The sequence below is a fragment of the Pseudophryne corroboree genome (assembly GCF_028390025.1).
Source record: "Pseudophryne corroboree isolate aPseCor3 chromosome 3 unlocalized genomic scaffold, aPseCor3.hap2 SUPER_3_unloc_103, whole genome shotgun sequence".
In the NCBI taxonomy this organism is placed as follows: domain Eukaryota; kingdom Metazoa; phylum Chordata; class Amphibia; order Anura; family Myobatrachidae; genus Pseudophryne; species Pseudophryne corroboree.
Window position 1 is genome coordinate 120,827 of NW_026967498.1, and position 20,436 is coordinate 141,262.

Here is a 20,436-nt window from a genome sequence, read left to right on the forward strand (position 1 = left end):
CGTCCATCTTCTGATCGATGATCTCCGTGGGGTCGTCAGTGCTATTCGTGATATTCGTGCAACACTTCACGCCATAGTGAGTTGCCAGGGTAACACAGTACCCACCTGTCACGGCTGTAACATAATTAAGGACCATCCTGTGCTGGATCAGTTCCTTCTTGTAGGCTTGTAACTCCCTTCCCGTGTACCTGAAGGTGTCATCATACATCTCTGTGATATTGTCTATCAAGTTCGCTAGCACATGGATGTATCTAAATAGTTCCTCTAGCAGTACGGGTGATATCTAATGCGAGAAGGAACTGAATCCCGGTGGATTCATGGATCAAATCAGAGGCTGCGTGCTCTGCCCTATCTAGGAGGTGTCTCTTGATGATGTGTTCATAGTGGGTATGAGTATAAGGAGTCTGAGCACCTCGGTGAACGTCTTTCATCTTATCATGGGTTATGGTCATGACCTCTGGTAGTACTATCCCAATATAACACAATCCCTCGGAGTAAGCCACTTGTACGCCTTCCTCCCACATATGAAATAGGCATCCTCTGGGAGAACATAGGGGACAAAATATAACATCACCATATTGCAAACTTTCCATGTAAAGAAACCAATCCCTAGTTCTCTCATTTGCTCAGTACAAGTATCGGGCTGGATGATATGGGCACAATACCCCTGCGATATTTTTCCAACCCACATGGACTTGCTTCCACGGGTATACCTATACCGAAAATACCTCCCACTGTTGGCTATCTTGCGTACAAGTTCAGAGTCGATAGGAATCCTATCAGCTCTGTGTGAAAAGGTAATTGTCTGGTTATTCCACGTCACTTCCCAATTTCCTGGTTTTCAGTAATTGGAAATATTAAAACACAACAGGGATCTATCTACGTTGTACTGGTGGAGCTTCAAGATAGGGGGCCTAGATATATTGAATTTCTTGTCCACCGGTCTCCTACCCCGTAATTCAAGTACCTCATCTATTGCTAAAGGGTACGGCACTTATCCTGACTTACTCTGCCCTTGAGGTACTTGTGAGCACACCCAACATTCTGTCTGGTTTAAGACCTTACCCACTAATTGTTACAATCCTGAGCACTCATGTTTTGTTATTGTTATAAATTACCTTTGCTTCAGTTTGTGGAACTACAGGTCACAGCTAGCTCCTGCATAGTTGTCTCCCAGTGCCTTAGCTCCTGCACTCAGCAACTGACTTCACATGTGTCTGGATTCTGTAATTACAGCTCATTACCTGAAAACTACTATTCAGCTTGTCAGCCTGCTCAGTCTGCACTGCAGCTGCATGTTATATCTATTACTGGGGGCCTGTCTGGTGCTCACAACTGATTGGTCCAGCCTGTTCTTTTAAGCCTCTCAATCCCAAGAGGCTTTGCCAGTTATAGCTACTCCATGTGGTGATTGCTCTCTGGTTCCTCTCTGGTCTCAGTTCATCTGTCCAGTGGGTATTGCCTTGTTCCAGTATTGAATTCCAGCTTCAACATCTTGCTGACGACTTTAGTCTGCCGACTGCCGTTACCCTGTCTCCAAGTGTCTGCACCCCAGTCTGTCCGTGTGCCGCTACCTCCTGTGTCACCCCTAGAGTACCTGCTGCTGTTCCATCTCCATGGCCCCAGCGTACCATCTGGCCGTGTGCACCCTGCCACCTTCTCCAGTTCCTGTTTATCCCTGCGGTTGATCATATACAACACCTCTACCATAACTCTAGTCCAGTTTAGGTATCAAGTGACCCAGACAGGGGGCCGCGACCTGCACGTCGGAAGCCGCGAAGCCCATATCCCCTGGTGAAAACCTCCCGGCGTGTTAGACTCCGCGCCTCTGTTCTGGGTAACGTCAACCACTTGGTACCTGATCCCGAATTCCGGATTCTGCACCAGTTCCTGACATTATAACTGGCCCACCACTTCCTGGGCATGGACCCGTCACAGCAAAATCCGGCTCAAATCTTGGCTGGTCAAATACAAAATTTGACGCAGCAACTGCAAGATCTAAAGCTCCGAGTTTCCACCCAGGAAGAAACTAGCAGGTCATTGGTTGTAACCAGAGCTCCTGGGCCTGAACCAAAGCTGCATCTTCCAGATCGGTTTACAGGTGCCCGGAAACAGTTCCAGAATTTCCGTGATAGCTGCAAACTATATTTCAGACTCCGGCCATTATCGTCTGGTTCTGAGGCTCAGCGAGTAGGTATCATCATCTCTCTCCTGCAGTGGGAACCCCAGTCCTGGGCGTTCGGATTAAAAACAGAAAATCCCACCTTGCACACAGTGGATGCCTTTTTTAGCGCCCTAGGAATTCTTTATGATGACCCGGACCGAGCAGCTTCTGCAGAGGCTCACTTACGAGCCCTGAGACAAGGGAAAAACACGGCCGAGGTATACTGCACTGAGTTTCGCAGATGGGCAGGTGATAGTGGTTGGAATGACCCAGCCCTCCAAAGTCAGTTCCGCTTAGGCCTCACTGAGCAAATTAAAGACTACCTTGTCCAGTATCCTACTCCTGAAACCCCTGACAAGCTCATGCAGTCAGCAATTCGAGTAGATCGTCGGATCAGGGAACGGAGGATGGAGAAAGGTGGAGGGTCGCCATCTCCCTCAGCAGTAGCCTTGGAAGAAGCCGAAGATTCCAGTGAACCCATGCAGATTGGGGCCTTTCGTCTTTCTGCTCAGGAAAAATCTCGTAGGCGATCGATGGGCCTATGCTTATATTGTGGAGCATAGGGTCATTTTGCTAATATTTGCACCCTGAAGTCGGGAAAAGACAAGACCCAGGGGTAAAAGGGGAGTTACTCCTGGGTCTGGCTGGAAACTCTCCAAAAAATTCAGTCTTGCTTCCAGTTCAAATTAGTCTACCTACTTAGCAAGTTGCAGTCAAGGCTTTTGTTGATTGTGGTGCAGCTGCCAACTTTATGAATATCTCTTTCGCCCGGTCCTGGAACATTCCTATACTAAAGATGAAGCCTTCTGTGACTATATGTGGCCTTGACGGTAACCCCCTCCTCAGTGGGCAAGTGTCTCAGCAAACTCCTCCTGTTCATTTAACTACTGGTCTTCTGCATTCGGAGAAGATTAGTTTCCTCCTTGTCAATTGCCCCCTGGCCTCCATAGTCCTAGGGCTTCCATGGTTGAAATCCCATAATCCATCCATCTGCTGGAAGACAGGAGAACTCTTACAGTGGGGAACAGAATGTACAGGAAGATGTCTGTCCTTGCCAGTGTGATGCTCTCAAGTTAAACCAGAGGGGATACCGACTCCATATCATTCATTTGCGGATGTCTTCTCCAAGAAAGAGGCGGATACTCCCCCCCCCCATCGACCTTACGACTGTGCCATCAGTCTGGTATCCGAAGATAAATTACCTAAGGGTAGGTTATATGCTCTTTCTTTGCCAGAAACTAAAGCCATGGAGGACTATATTCAGGAGAACCTAAGCAAAGGGTTTATTCGTCCCTCAAAATCACCAGTAGGAGCAGGATTCTTCTTTGTGGCAAAAAAGGACGGCTCCTTACGTCCATGCATTGATTATAGAGGACTCAACAAAATCACTGTTAAGAATTCTTATCCTTTGCCTTTGATTTCCGTGTTGTTTGATCAACTCCGGATGGCGAAAATCTTCACTAAAATTGATCTTCGGGGGGCATATAACCTCATACGAATTAAGGCCGGTGACGAGTGGAAGACGGCCTTCAACACTCATTCCCTGGCATTATTAATACCTTGTTATGCCATTTGGATTGTCAAATGCTCCTGCCGTCTTCCAAGATTTTATCAATGATGTGCTCCGAGAATTCCTGGGAAAATTTGTTGTGGTCTACTTGGATGACATCCTGATATATTCACGGTGACTTGAGCAGCATTGAGTCCATGTCCAGATGGTGTTGCAAAAGCACCGGGAGCACCATCTATACGCCAAGTTAGAAAAATGTGAATTCGAAGTGAAGGAAGTCGCTTTCTGAGGCTACATCATCTCTCCCATGGATCCCAGTAAGCTTCAAGCAATTCAAGATTGAGCACTACCTACTAACCTTAAAGCTATACAACGCTTTCTTGGGTTCGCTAATTATTACAGGAGATTTATTCGTTAATTTTCAGACATTGTTGCACCTATTGTTGCTTTGACCAAGAAAGGTGCGGATCCGTCACATTGGTCACCTTCAGCTCTACAAGCTTTTCTCAAGTTAAAAAAAGCCTTTATATCTGCACCTGTTCTTAGTCATCCAAATCCTGACCTGCCTTTTGTTATGAAAGTGGATACTTCTGAAGTGGGAGTGGGAGCAGTCCTATCGCAGAAAGATCCAGTGGATTCTAAACTTCTGCAGAAAAAGTGGGTGGTGAACTCTGGCGCAGGGAAAGTCTGCCCAATCAAACCCCTAAACCTGCCCAAACAACAGGTGAGAATCAATACAAAAGGGAAAAAAGGGGGTATGATCAAAGGCGCCTGAATGGGTGGGAAAAGAAAACGGGAAGGGATACAAGGTATACGAGGTAATTACTTGGATTATGACATAAGCAAAATAAATAAATAAAATTAATTTCAACGATACTTGATGTATTCTTCAAACGGGTCTCAATCAGAACGTCCGTCTATGGTAAGAAGCCTCAATGGATATATAAAATAGAGAAAATAAAAGAAAGACCAATGTGTAGTATGTTTAAGAAAGTCTATAAAGCAGTGGTGTCCGGAAGATGGAGCCCTGGTGATTGGGGAACTTGATAGCAGAAAGGACAGGGTCTCACCACCAATTCTTTCAAGAGTAGGGACGTACCAAGACTCACAGTGAGAAAGATGGGAGAAAGCACATAAAGGTATCTTTATCTGATCGATGGAAGGTACAGCGTACCTCACTCACATGTACAGCAGAAGATTTCCTCATATAATGGTATCTTTCAAAAATGGATCCAACGAAATCGATTTAAATAAAAATGTTTCTTTTTAATGAATGACAAAAAGTCAATTTGAAATAGAAATAAAAACAAATACAGAAGCCAAGATGAAAACCTTATTTGTATGGTAACAGCGGGGGTGTGGGGAGAGAGTGTTGATAAACTCCAAAAACAAGAGGGTAATCCAGAATTCCCTCCTGTAAACAAACCCCCCGTGTACCTTACAGAGGTGATCAGGCTTAGGTTAATAAAAGAAATCCACTCTTAGCATGCACCAACGCCGTTTCAACCCTAAGGTCTTTTTCAAGACCTTGAAAAAGACCTTAGGGTTGAAACGGCGTTGGTGCATGCTGAGAGTGGATTTCTTTTATTAACCTAAGCCTGATCACCTCTGTAAGGTACACGGGGGGTTTGTTTACAGGAGGGAATTCCGGATTACCCTCTTGTTTTTGGAGTTTATCAACACTCTCTCCCCACACCCCCGCTGTTACCATACAAATAAGGTTTTCATCTTGGCTTCTGTATTTGTTTTTATTTCTATTTCAAATTGACTTTTTGTCATTCATTAAAAAGAAACATTTTTATTTAAATCGATTTCGTTGGATCCATTTTTGAAAGATACCATTATATGAGGAAATCTTCTGCTGTACATGTGAGTGAGGTACGCTGTACCTTCCATCGATCAGATAAAGATACCTTTATGTGCTTTCTCCCATCTTTCTCACTGTGAGTCTTGGTACGTCCCTACTCTTGAAAGAATTGGTGGTGAGACCCTGTCCTTTCTGCTATCAAGTTCCCCAATCACCAGGGCTCCATCTTCCGGACACCACTGCTTTATAGACTTTCTTAAACATACTACACATTGGTCTTTCTTTTATTTTCTCTATTTTATATATCCATTGAGGCTTCTTACCATAGACGGACGTTCTGATTGAGACCCGTTTGAAGAATACATCAAGTATCGTTGAAATTAATTTTATTTATTTATTTTGCTTATGTCATAATCCAAGTAATTACCTCGTATACCTTGTATCCCTTCCCGTTTTCTTTTCCCACCCATTCAGGCGCCTTTGATCATACCCCCTTTTTTCCCTTTTGTATGGATTCTAAACTTCACCCGTGCTCTTTTCTGTCCAGAAAGTTCTCTCTTGCCGAAGCCAACTATGATGTTGGAAATCGTGAACTGCTTGCTATCAAGTGGGCTCTAGAAGAATGGAGGCATTGGTTGAAATGGGCGAGACACGTGATTACAATCCTCACTGACCATAAAAACCTATCCTATATTGAATCAGCCAAGAGACTGAATCCAAGACAGGCACGATGGGCATTATTCTTCACTAGATTCAACTATGTGATCTCCTATCGGCAAGGATCGAAGAATCTTAAAGCAGATGCCTTGTCACGAAGCTTCCTTCCAATTCAAAATTCATCCTGCTCTTCTGAACCAATTATTCCTGTTTCCAATATCCATGCTGGTCTTGCTCAAGATTTAGTCTCCCAGATTCAAGCCAAACAGTCTCTTGCACCCATGGGGACTCCCTCAAGACTCTTCTTTGTCCCTAAAGAGTACAGGAAAGCAGTTTTATCTGAATTTCATGTAAAAAGAGTCTCTGGGCACCCAGGGATTTCTAAGACTCTGGATTTATTGTCTCGCTCAGTTTGGTGGCCTTCTATGTATCAAGATGTTAGAGAGTTCATTCTTGCTTGTGAGATCTGTGCTCAACATAAAACTTCTCGTAAAGCTCCCATGGGACATCTTACGCCTCTTACGGTTCCCTCAAGACCTTGGACCCATATTTCTATAGACTTTGTAGTTGATCTTCCTAAGTCATCGGGGTACAATACCATTTGGGTTGTGGCAGACCAGTTCAGTAAGATGGCTCACTTTGTTTCTCTTCGCAAGCTCCCCAGTGCCAGGGAATTGTCAACCTTGTTTATCCAACATATATTTAAATTACATGGATTACCACAGGACATCGTCTCCGACAGAGGAACTCAGTTTATTGCTCAATTCTGGCGAGCTTTCTGTTCAGCCTTGGATATTAATCTTAGTCTGTCCTCTGGTTATCATCCGCAATCCAATGGACAGACTGAGCGAGTGAACCAGTCTCTTGAACAGTATCTCCGTTGTTATGTTTCCAAGTACCATAACAATTGGGTGGACCATCTGGCATTTGCAGAATTTGCATATAATAATTCCAGTCACTCTTCTTCATCCATGTCACCCTTCTTTTGTCTCTCTGGATTCCATCCTAGGTCTAACGCTTTTGACATCCTGCAGCAACAGACTTCTTCCCTTGATCCTGTAGCTCGTCTGAGGAAAATTTGGAGGAGAGTACGTCTGGCACTCAACCAATTCTTTGTTCGTTCCAAACAATTTGCTGACAGACGACAAAGACCTTGTACTTTTAAAGTGGGTGACATGGTGTGGCTGTCCACTCGAAATATCAAGTTACGCCAGCCATCTCAAAAATTTGGGCCTAGGTTCATTGGTCCATTCCGGATTATTAGACAGATTAATCCAGTAGCCTTTCGACTCCTTTTACCAAAATCACTTAAGATCAATAACACTTTCCACTGTTCCTTGTTGAAACCAGCATTTGTGTCCCAGAGATTTAGAAGATCTCCTTCCAGAAGGCCTGCCGCTGTGTTAGTCCAAGGTCACAAGGAGTTTGTTGTGGAAAAGATTCTGGATTCCAAGTTCAGGAGGGGTCAAGTTAATTTCCTCGTACATTGGAAGGGTTACTGTCCGAAAGAGAGAACCTGGGTACCAGAGCGGTTTCTTCATGCACCCAGATTTAAGAGGTCTTTCTTCTGTGAATTTCCGGATAAGCCTGGTTCTAGGGGTTCTTAACCCCTCTTCAAGGGGGGGGGGGGGGTACTGTTACAATCCTGAGCACTCATGTTTTGTTATTGTTATAAATTACCTTTGCTTCAGTTTGTGGAACTACAGGTCACAGCTAGCTCCTGCATAGTTGTCTCCCAGTGCCTTAGCTCCTGCACTCAGCAACTGACTTCACAGGTGTCTGGATTCTGTAATTACAGCTCGTTACCTGAAAACTACTATTCAGCTTGTCAGTCTGCTCAGTCTGCACTGCAGCTGCATGTTATATCAATTACTGGGGGCCTGTCTGGTGCTCACAACTGATTGGTCCAGCCTGTTCTTTTAAGCCTCTCAATCCCAAGAGGCTTTGCCAGTTATAGCTACTCCATGTGGTGTTCTGCTCTCTGGTTCCTCTCTGGTCTCAGTTCATCTGTCCAGTGGGTATTGCCTTGTTCCAGTATTGAATTCCAGCTTCAACATCTTGCTGACGACTTTAGTCTGCCGACTGCCGTTGCCCTGTCTCCAAGTGTCTGCACCCCAGTCTGTCTGTGTGCCGCTACCTCCTGAGTCACCCCTGGAGTGCCTACTGCTGTTCCATCTCCACGGCCCTAGCGTACCATCTGGCCGTGTGCACCCTGCCACCTTCTCCAGTTCCTGTTTGTTCCTGTGTATCCCTGCGGTTTGTCATATACAACACCTCTACCATAACTCTAGTCCAGTTCAGGTATCAAGTGACCCAGACAGGGGCCCGCGACCTGCACGTCGGAAGCAGCGAAGCCCATATCCCCTTGCGGGGTTCCCTGGTGAAAACCTCCCGGTGTGTTAGACTCCGCGCCTCTGTTCTGGGTAACGTCAACCACTTGGTACCTGATCCTGAATTCCGGATTCTGCACCAGTTCCTGACACTAATGAGTGGTAATCACTCAACAGATGTCGGTCCATATCGATATTAATGTTGGACTGACATCTCTGGATGCACCCGACTTCGACTATGTTCTCACAATTCCTACAAATACAATATCATCAGACAATAGCCCATCACATTGCCTCCGAGCTCCATGACTACCAGAGCCCTTACTGATACCAACCTTTACTCGAGTGATGTGCTGCTCCTGAGATCCTACAAATTCGTACTCGCCATCAGAACGCATTCTAGATCCTTGCTCGACCTCTCTGGGACCCCCACCAAAGCAAATTGTCCTGATAAAAAACAGAATTACTAGCATAACCCGAAACGCAGTCTCTTGTGATAGATCCATTTCGTTAGGGGAAAGAAGGAAAATAAGAAGGAGAAAAGAAAAGACAATGCAGGGGGAGGTGAAAAAAGAAAATGGTGCTACAACCGTCCTTGATCTTGTTGCTCTCCATGCTCAGGTGCCTTTCAACAGTCCTGCCTCTCAACTTTCCTGGAACAAACACTCCAGTGATACGAGGTTCTCTACACTCTGCTCTTTGTTACGAGTCTTCTCCGGGTCAGTGACCTTCTTGCAGTGGGACGAGTGGACCCAAGTCTCTCTTTCGGGGACCTTTAATGCTGTAGTGCTGGTTAACAAGACTTGGTACGGTCCTTCCCACCTGTCAATGAGGCAACCTGAGCGTAGAAAATTTTGTATCATATAATCCCCAGGCTCAGTGTCATGACAATTACTGTTCGGTAGGTCAGGGATCACCAGCTTTAGATTTCTTTGTTGATTTCTCAGCTGCTGGCTCATCCTAACCAAATATTTCACAGTCATATCATTATTGCATTTCAAATCATCCTGGGGGTCTATCAATACATGAGGTTGTCGACCAAAAAGAATTTCAAGGGGTGATAAGTTAAGCGATGACCTGGGAGTGGTTCTGATGCTGTATAACACTAGTGGCAAAGCTTCTGGCCACAGCAATCCAGTTTCAGCCATCACTTTGCTCAGCTTGTTCTTAATAGTGCTGTTCACTCTCTCTACCTTTGCACTCGCCTGTGGGCGGTACGGAGTATGTAGCTTGCTATTAATACCCATCAGTTTGCACATGACCTGAAAGACTTCACCTGTAAAATGGGTACCCCTATCGCTTTCAATCATTCTAGGAATACCATATCAACACACAAATTCCTGCACAATTTTCTGGAACGTAGCAGTATTTGTGGCAGCAGGGAACGCTTCTACCCAGTTGGAAAATACATCGATACAGACTAACACATATTTCAAATTTCCACAGGGTGGTAACTGTATGAAGTCGATTTGTATTACCTGAAAAGGTCTGTCTGTAGGAGGAATATGGGATGGCTCTGTTGGTATTGTCTTTCCAATATTCTTCCTCAAGCAAGTAAAACATGTCATTGCTCTCTTACCTGCATGAGCAGAGAATCCTGGTGCACATAGACCAGTTAGTCTTATTTATTTATTAGCAGTTTCTTATATAGTGCAGCATATTCTGTTGCGCTTTACAATTAGAACAACAGTTACAGAACAAAACTGGGTAAAAACAGACAGACATAGAGGTAGGACGGCCCTGCTCGCAAGCTTACAATCTATGAGAAAATAGGCATTGATACACAAGGATAGATGCTACCTGTTGCATAATGGTCCACCAGATTGCTAGGTTCTTAATGAGTTGTATGATATGATCACCCAGCAATGTTGGAAGACAAAATGTGAGGTTATGTGGACTGTACAGAGGGGATGTAACTGGATAGGGAAGCATTGAAGGTTATGTGTGTGGGTCTGAAATTTGGTAGGCTTGTCTGAAGAGATGAGTTTTCAGGGAATGTTAAAAGGTTTGGAGACTAGAGGAGAGTCTTATTGTGCGTGGGAGTGCATTTCACAGAGTGGGTGAAGCCCGGGTAAAGTCCTGTAATTTTGTGTGGAAACAGGTAATATATATGGTTGAGAGATGCAGAACTTGTGCAGAGCGGAGAGGTCTGGTAGGGAGATATTTTGAGATGAGTGAGGAGATGTATGATTGTGCAGTTTGGTTAATAGCCTTGTATGTAAGTAAAAGTATTTTATATTTGACACAGTAGAAAACAGGTAACCAATGGAGGGACTGACAGAGTGGATCAGCAGATGAAGAACGTCTGGCGAGGAAGATTAGCCTTGCAGCTGCATTTAAAATGGATTGTAGTGGTGAGAGCCTATGTTTGGGAAGACCAGTAAGGAGACTATTACAATAATCAATGTGGGAGATGATGAGTGCATGGATTAGAGTTTTTCTCTGTGTCTTGTGTAAGATAAGGGCATGTTTTGGATATGTTTTTTAGGTGCATGTAACATGATTTAGAGACAGATTGAATGTGTGGAACAAAGGACAGTTCAGAGTCAAGGGTGACACCTAGGACACGAGCTTGTGGGGTAGGGTGGATAGTTGCATTGTCAACAGTTATGGAGATATCAGGTTGGTAACTACTTTTAGCTGGTGAGAAAATAATTAATTGTGTTTTGGAAATGTTGAGTTTGAGGTGGCGAGATGACATCAAAGATAAAATGGCAGACAGGCATCCAGTGACACGAGCCAATACAGATGGTGACAAATCTGGGGAGGATAGGTAGATTTGAGTGTCATCAGCGTACAAATGATACTGAAATCCAAAGGAGCTGATTAGTTTACCAAAAGAGGAGGTATAGGTTGAGAAAAGCAGAGGACCTAAGACTGAGCCTTGCGGTACTCCAACTGATAGAGGTAGAGAAGAGGAGGTAGAATCAGAGAAGTGAACACTGAAAGAGCGATTAGATAGGTAGGATGAAAACCAAGAAAGGGCTGTGTCCTGAAGACCTAGGGATTGTAGTGTTTGTATGAGAAGAGTGGTCAACAGTGACAAAAGCAGCAGAGAGATCTAGAAGAATAAGTAGTGTGTAATGGCCTTTTGATCTGGCAGTGATTAGATCATTCACTACTTTGGTCAGTGCCGTCTCTGTGGAGAGTTGGGCACGAAAGCCTGACTGAAGTCAGTCCAATAAGTTGTGGGAGTTAATAAAGTGTGTAAGGCGAGTGTAGGCAAGTCTCTTAAGTAGCTTGGAGGGACCTGGTAGCTAAGAAATGGGACGGTAGTTAGAGAGTGTGTTTGGGTCAGAGTTCTATTTTTTTTAGAATGGGAGTAATCACTGCATGTTTAAACAGAGCGGGAAAGATACCAGTAGAGAGAGAGAAATTACAGATTTTAGTTAAGGTTGGGATAAGCACAGGAGACAAAGTTTTACTGACCTGTGAGGGTACAGGATCAAGAGGAGAGGTAGTGGAGTAGGAGGATGGAAAGACTGATGAAACTTCATCTTCACTTGTGGGATCAAATGAAGAGAAAGTGCCAGAGGGTTCAGGTCTTACATCTATAGTGGGGAAAGTATTGGAAGGTATTTTAAGGGACAGTATTCAGAAGTTCAATAAGGTCATTAAAAGGAATCAACATGGATTTGTGAAGGACAGATCATGTCAAACCAACTTGGCTTTTATGAAACCGTAAGTGCGCACCTTGATCAGGGTAAGGAGGTGGATGTAATCTTTTTAGACTTTGCCAAAGCTTTCGACACAGTACCACACATGTGTCTTATCTATAAGCTACAAGAAATAGGGCAAGGAAGCACAATATGCACTTGGGTCAGAAATTGGTTAGATATTCGGTAGCAGCGCTTTGTGGTTAATAGATTATTTTCAAATTGGAATGAAGTGCTAAGTGGTGTGCCACAAGGGTCTGTACTAGGACCGCTATTGTTCAACATTTTCATTAACAACCTAACAGAAGGTCTAGGGAGCATGGTGTCAATTTTTGCAGACGATAACAAATTGTGTAAGGTTTTAAATAACGGAGGGGGATGCTGAGCCTTCAGAACGACTTGGTTAAACTAGAAGCATGGGCAGCCAAATCGAGAATGAGCTTCAACACAGACAAGTGTAAGGTAATGCACTGTGGTAACAAGAACAAAAGTAACACCTACATACTAAATAAGGCAATTTTGGGGGATTCTGTACTGGAAAAAGACTTAGGTGTCCTCATAGATAGCAAACTAAGCAGAAGTACCCAAAGTAGGACTGCAGCAAAGAAAGCTAAAAAGATATTAGCATGCATAAAACGGGGTATTGATGCAAGGGACGAGAGTATTATGCTCCCATTATATAAATCACCAGTGAGGCCACATCTTGAATACTGTGTAGAATTTTGGGCACCATACTACAAAAAGGATATTCTGGAGCTAGAAAAGGTTCAGAGGCGGGCATGGAGACTCTGGAGTACGAGGAAAGGCTTGCTAGGCTAGGCATGTTTATACTGGAAAAGAGGAGACTAAGAGGGGACATGATCAACATTTGCAAATATATAAGGGGACAATACACGGAGCTTGCGTGGGACCTGTGTTTGGTAAGATCAGCACAGAGGACACATGGACACTTGCTTAGGTTAGGGTAGAGGAGATTCCGCACAAAGCCGGGAAATGTTTTTTTCATAGTAAGGACAATACGTGTTTGGAATTCCCAGCCTTAGAGTTATAATGGCGGACACAGTCAACACCTTTAAGTATGGGTTGGATAAATTCCCAATGGATATGGATATCCAGGGTTAGGGTGCATAGATAGTCACGCACTACAGTTATTAAAAAAAGGAATAAACACAACGGCCGACATCAGCATCAGACAAAACTTAGGCCAAAAATAATACTGCACAGGAAACCACAAATAGGTTGAACTCGATGGACAAATTCTTTTTTCTTACGTTCTAGAGGATGCTGGGGTCCATAATACCATGGACTGGTCCACCAGGAGCCATTGGCACTTTAAGAGTTTAATAGTGTGGGCTGGCTCCTCCCCTTATGCCCCTCCTACCAGACGTCATTTAGAAAATGTGCCCGGAGGAGCTCTACAAAGTTTTTTTAGTAAACGTTTTTCTTAGAGTTTTTATTTTACCAGGAGGCTTCTGGCAACAGCCTCCCTGCATCGAGGGACTGAGGGGGGAAGTAGTGTCCACCCTGCGGGGTCTAAGCCACTGTCTCCGCTGACAGGACACTGAGCTCCAGAGGGGATAGATCGCTCCCCGCCACAGGGGAACGATCACCCCAGCAGCATGCCGCCGCCCCCTTGCAGAGCTGAAGTGTGGCAAGTGAGTTACCATCCCCCCTAACAAACGGTGGGTCGGTGTGAAGATGGCGGCTACAGGGTAGGTACTGCGCTCCCGGACAGCTCAGCGGTAACTATGTTCGGCACTGTGAGGGGCGCCCTGAGCCAGCGCCTAACTCTACACTGACCATTCCAGCCTTTCGGCATCTGCGGATCTCAGCCAGCACACAAAACCTCAGGCCAGTATAATCTATGAAGAGCGGGAAGACCACCCCATTAAGGGGCGGAGCTTCTCAGAGCAGACCCAGCAGCGTTTCAGCGCCATTTTCCTGCCTGCAAGTGGAAGATCAGTCCCTCCAGTGCAACTCCAGCTATCTGTACGGTACCGGGGGGTTGTAGAAGGGAGGGGAGGCTGTGTAAGACTGTGTCCCCTATTAAGGGACACAGTCAGCGCTGGTTTAGGGTCTCCCTATACCTGTGATGCGCTGTGTGTGGGTTGGCTCCAATCTCTTTGTCTCTCTGCCATTCTTGGGGGGGGAATTCTGTCTGCCCAGTACCCTGTGTGTGTGTGTGTGTGGGGTGTATTAGCAGACATGTCTAGAGACTCTGTTTCATATGCTGCAGAGGATTTATCTTCTCAGGAAGATCCCATCCCATGTAATCAGGATTGCACTGTTGTAGCGCAGATCCCAGCTAGAGTGCCAGAATGGTTAGCCTCTCTTAGCGGGACTATTTCTCAAATTTCTGAGAGGGTTCCAAGAACTGAGCATGTCACACAGGTACTGCAATCCTCTATGGTGGTATGGTCTGATACTGCTCCCTCGGGGTCCCCTGCGGTACATTCTCACAAACGTGCGCTTGCCAAGATTATGCAGGATGACACAGGCACCGATTCTGACACTGCAGACGGTGACGGGGATGTGTTGTGGGGGACGGCATCACTTGCTAAGGGGGTGCAGTTGAAGATTGAGGCCGTATGGGATGTGTTGCGTATTTCGGACACTCCTCCTGAGCAGGTAGAGGAGGCCTTTTTCACGGACAGTAAGAAGGCCCCTCTCACTTTTCCAGCATCTAAGGAATTAAATGCTATATTTGAAAAGGCCTGGGAAAATCCGGAGAAGAAATTCCAGATCCCTAAGAAGGGTCTTGGTTGCTTTTCCATTCCCAGAGGATGATAGAAAGAAATTGGAGTCTCCACCTATAGTGGACGCCTCTGTTTCCAGGCTGTCAAAATAAGTGGTTTTACCAGTCCCGGGATCTACCACATTGAAGGACCCAGCTGATCGCAAGGTGGATGCTACGCTCAAATCCATATATACGGCTTCAGGGGCTATACTGCAGCCTACTATTGCCTGTGCATGGATTTCTAAAGCTATAGCCAGGTGGTCAATCACTCTGCAGGAGGACTTGACTACGATGGATAAAGGTGACGTTGATTTATTCTTACGTAACATTAAGGATTCTGCAGGGTTCCTGGTAGATTCCATGAAAGACCTGGGTTCCATGGTTGCAGGGATCTCTTCCATGTCCGTCTCGACTCGCAGGGGTCTCTGGCTACGCCAATGGTCTGCAGACGCGGAATCCAGGAAATGCGTGGAGGGCCTACCCTACACAGGTCAGGCTTTATTTGGGGAGGCGCTGGATGCATGGATTGCCACGGCTACGGCGGGTAAGTCTCCTTTTCTCCCCTCAGCTGCACCGGCTACAGAGAAACCTTTTACACCAGCCATGTCACAGTCCTTTTGTCCCGCGAGGCCTAGAAAGAACAAGCCTTCTCACACCTTCTTCAGAGGTGGTTGTTCTAAAGGAAAAAAGCCTGCTCCCGCAGGTTCCCAAGACCAGAAGCCTGCATCTGGTACCCCCAAGTCCTCCGCATGACGGTGGACCGCACAGCCTGGAGTAAGGTCAGGTGGGAGCAAGACTCTGGCATTTCAGCCACATCTGGGTGTTGTCTGGTCTGGACCCTTGCATACAGGATATAGTGTCCAGGGGGTACAGACTGGAGTTTCAAACTTTCCCACCTCACCGTTTCTTCAAAGCAGGCTTACCGGCTTTGCCGGCATACAGAGCAATTCTTCTGGAAACTATCTGAAAACTGCTAGTGTCCAAGGTCATTGTTCCAGTTCCGCCTCATCAGTGGTACAAGGGTTACTATTTGAACCTTTTTGTTGTACCGAAGCCGGATGGTTCTGTACCGCAAATTCTGAACTTAAAGTCTTTGGACGCTTATCTCAGGGAGTTCAAGTTCAAGATGGAGTCTCTGAGAGCTGTCATCTCAGGAATGACGAAGGGGGAATTCCTGGTGTCCCTGGACATCAAGGATGCGTACCTCCACATTCCCATTTGGGCGCCGCATCAGGCTTATCTCAGGTTTGGACTGTTAGACGATCACTATCAGTTTCAACCGAGGGTCTTCACCAAGGTGATGGCAGAGATGATGGTTCTGCTCCGCAAGTAGGGGGTGAACATAATTCCGTATCTGGACGATCTCCTGATCAAGGCGTCATCCAGGGAGAAGTTGTTAAGATCCATTGCTCTCACGACACAACTGCTCAAGGAGCACGGTTGGATCCTGAACCTTCTAAAGTCTCATCTGGAGCCAACAAGGAGGCTTTCCTGGGAATGATCCTCGACACGGAGGTGCAGAGGGGGTTTCTACCGGTGGAGAAAACATTGGTGATTCAAACAATAGTCCAGGATGTCTTGGAGCCTTCCCGGGTATCGGTTCATCAGTGCATCCACCTTCTGGGGAAGATGGTTGCCTCCTACGAGGCTCTGCAGTACGGAAGGTTTCATGCTCGATCCTTTCAGCTGGATCTCTTGGACCAGTGGTCGGGATCTCACCTACATATGCACCAGAGGATACGTCTGTCACCAAGAGCCAGGATTTCGCTCCTGTGGTGGCTACAACTACCACACCTTCTGGAAGGCTGAAGGTTCGGGGTTCAGGACTGGATCCTTCTAACCACGGATACAAGTCTAAGAGGTTGGGGAGCATTCGCTCAGGGAGAAACCTTCCAAGAAAGGTGGTCGTATCAAGAATTCCTTATCCCAATAAACATCCTGGAGCTAAGGGCCGCGTACAATGGCCTTCTTCAAGCAGCACACCTACAGGCTCGAGTTGTTCAGGTTCAGTCGGACAACGTGACCACAGTGGTCTACATAAACTGAAAAGGCAGAACGAAGAGCAGGGCTGCAATGTCAGAGGTGTCAAGAATCCTCCTCTGGGCAGAAAGGCATGCAGTGGTGATGTCAGCAATCTTCATTCCGGGAGTAGACAACTGGGAAGCAGACTTCCTTAGCAGACACAATCTCCATCCAGGAGAGTGGGGCCTCCACCCGGAGGTGTTCGAGGATGTAACCGGTTGGTGGGTGGTTCCTCACATAGACATAATGGCCTCCCGCCTCAACAAGAAGCTGCAGAGGTACTGTTCCAGGTCGAGAGACCCGCAGGCAGTGGCGGTGGACGCACTGGTAACACCGTGGGTGTTCACGTCAGTGTATGTGTTCCCTCCACTTCCTCTGATTCCAAGAGTTCTTCAACTTGTAAGAAGAACAAAGGTTCTGGCAATCCTCATTGCTCCGGACTGGCCAAGGAGGGCTTGGTACGCGGATCTGCTGGAGCTTCTGCTGGAAGATCCACGGCCCTTACCTCTTCGGGAGGATCTGCTGCTGCAGGTGCCGTTCGCTTATCAAGACTTAATACGTTTGACGGCATGGCGGTTGAGCGCCAGATCTTAGCTGGGAAGGGTATCCCGAGTGAGGGGATTCCTACTATGATACATGCTAGGAAGGGGTAACATCTAAACATTACCATCGAATTTGGAAAAAATGTGTCTTTGTGTGAATCCAAGAAATTTCCTGCGGTGGAGTTTTAACTAGGACGTTTGCTCCTTTTCCTGCAAGCAGGTGTAGATATGGGCCTGAGATTGGGCTCCATCAAGGTTCATATCTCGGCTTTATCCATTTTCTTCCAAAAGCAATTGGCTGTCCTCCCTGAGGTTTAGACCTTTTTGAAAGGGGTTCTGCACATCCAGCCTCCCTTTGTGGCGCCAATGGCACCCTGGGATCTTGATGTGGTATTACAGTTCCTGCAATCTGATTGGTTTGAGCCTCTACAGGAGGCTGAAATCAAGTTTCTCACATGGAAGGCGGTCACTTTGTTGGCCGTAGCTTCTGCTTGACGCTTGTCGAAATTGGGGGCTTTGTCCTGTAAAAGTCTGATCTTCCATTAAGATAGGGCGGAACTCAGGACTCGTCCGCAGTTCCTGCCTAAGGTTGTATCAGCTTTTCATATCAACCAACCTATTGTGGTGCCAGTGGCTACTGACACCTCAATTGCTTCAAAGGCCTTGGATGTTGTGAGGGCTTTGAAGATTTATGTGAGGAGGATGGCTAGTCATAGGAAAACTGACTCTCTGTCCTCTATGATCCCAAGAAAATTGGGTGTCCTACTTCTAAGCAGTCGATTTCACGCTGTATCAGGTTCACCATCCAGCATGCATATTCTACGGCAGGATTGCAGTGTCCAAAATATAAAGGTCCACTCTACTCGTAAGGTGGGCTCTTCCTGGACGGCTGCCCGGGGTGTCTCGGCTATACAGCTTTGCCGAGCAGCTACTTGGTCTGGGTCAAACACGTTTGCTAAGTTTTACAATTCGATACCTTGGCCTATGATGACCTCAAGTTTGGTCAAGCAGTTTTGCATGACCCTCCATGCTCTCCCTCCCGATCTGGGAGCTTTGGTACATCCCCATGGTACTAATATGGACCCCAGCATCCTCTAGGACGTAAGAGAAAATAGGATTTTAATTACCTACCGGTAAATCCTTTTCTCGTAATCCGTAGAGGATGCTGGGCGCCCGCCCAGCGCTTTGTTTTCCTGCTTTGGTTTTCTAGTTCCGTACTGCCTGGTTCCTAGGTAAGTTCTGCGTTATTTACTGTTTCAGTTGTTGCTGAGTTTTCCGGCATGTTGGCCGGATTTGCCTGTTCTGTGAGCTGGTATGAATCTCACCATTATCTGTGTATTTCCTTCTCTCGAAGTATGTCGTCTCCTCGGGCACAGTTTCTAGACCGAGTCTGGTAGGAGGGGTATAGAGGGAGGAGCCAGCCCACACTATTAAACTCTTAAAGTGCCAATGGCTCCTGGTGGACCCGTCTATACCCCATGGTACTAATATGGACCCCAGCATTCTATACGGACTACGAGAAAAGGATTTACCGGTAGGTAATTCAAATCTTGTTTTTTCAACCTTAGATACTATGTTACTATGTAATAGAAAAGGAAACTATAGGTCAGTAAGACAATTCAGTAGGATACAAGGTCAGTAAGACAATACAGAAATAAACTATAGGTCAGTAAGACAATACAGAAGAAACTATAGGTTATTAAGACAATACAGTAGGAAACTATAGATCAGTAAGATAATACAGTAGGAAACTATAGGTCAGTAAGACAATACAGTAAGAAACTATAGGCCAGTAACGCAATACAGTAGGAAACTATAGGTCAGAAAGACAATACAGTAGGAAACTATAGGTCAGTAAGACAATAGAGTAAGAAACTATAGGTCAGTAAGACAATACAGTAAGAAACTATAGGTGAGTAAGACAATACAGTAGGAAACATTTAAAAAGGCTTTTTAAATGAGTTCCTCCTAACACCGCACAACTGCTCAGTGTGCAGACATTTGTGCGCAAATTAAAAAAACCTATGGAGAATTATCACCAATAACTTTTTGCGGCTAATTGGATAGAGATTTTTTGCGATGAACTGAATCCCCCCCCATAAAGTGTTTATACATACAGTGTGATGTTACATTGAGATTTCCGCTGGACGAAACTCTGCCACAATATTATTAAATGTGGAATTTATCCCATCCTCGTATGGGTGTAATATATTAATATATTCTTACTGACCAGGATTACCAGCACTGAATCAATTATCCCCCAATATAATATACATGCCGATGTTTAACTACAAAAACCACTTGTTTTTTTATTACTTTATTCACCTTTATACAATAACCTTTGTGTTTTATATATCACTGATTTATCTTACATACTTCACTTAATAAACAAACAGGACAGCACTTTCTCTTCTTTGCTGTTTTATTATTGCAAAGCCCATGTCACCTCTAGTAATCTCACTTGAGCGTCCATGTCACCTCTAGTAATCCCACATGAGCATCCATGTCACCTCTAGTAATCCCACATGAGTGTCCATGTCACATCTAGTAATCCCACATGAGTGTCCATGTCACATCTAGTAATCCCACATGAGTGTCCATGTCACCTCTAGTAATCCCACATGAGTGTCCATGTCACATCTAGTAATCCCACATGAGTGTCCATGTCACATCTAGTAATCCCACATGAGCGTCTGTGTCACCCCTAGTAATTTCACACAAGCATCTATATCACCTCTAGTAATCCCACACGAGTGTCCATGTCACCTCTAGTAATCTCACACGAGTGTCCATATCACCTCTAGTAATCTCACACGAGTGTCCATATCACCTCTAGTAATCTCACACGAGTGTCCATATCACCTCTAGTAATCCCACACGAGCGTCCGTGTCACCTCTAGTAATCCCACACGAGCGTCCGTGTCACCTCTAGTAATCTCACACGAGCATCCATGTCACCTCTAGTAATCCCACATGAGCATCCATGTCACCTCTAATAATCCCACACGAGC

The 20,436-nt window shown here is 45.6% G+C and overlaps 1 protein-coding gene across 1 annotated transcript in view; it reads left to right on the forward strand.

Annotated features, from left to right (window-relative positions):
* LOC134983256 (zinc finger protein 260-like) overlaps positions 1-20,436 on the forward strand; it is a 77,055-nt gene that overhangs the window by 53,808 nt on the left and 2,811 nt on the right. The window lies entirely within an intron of this gene.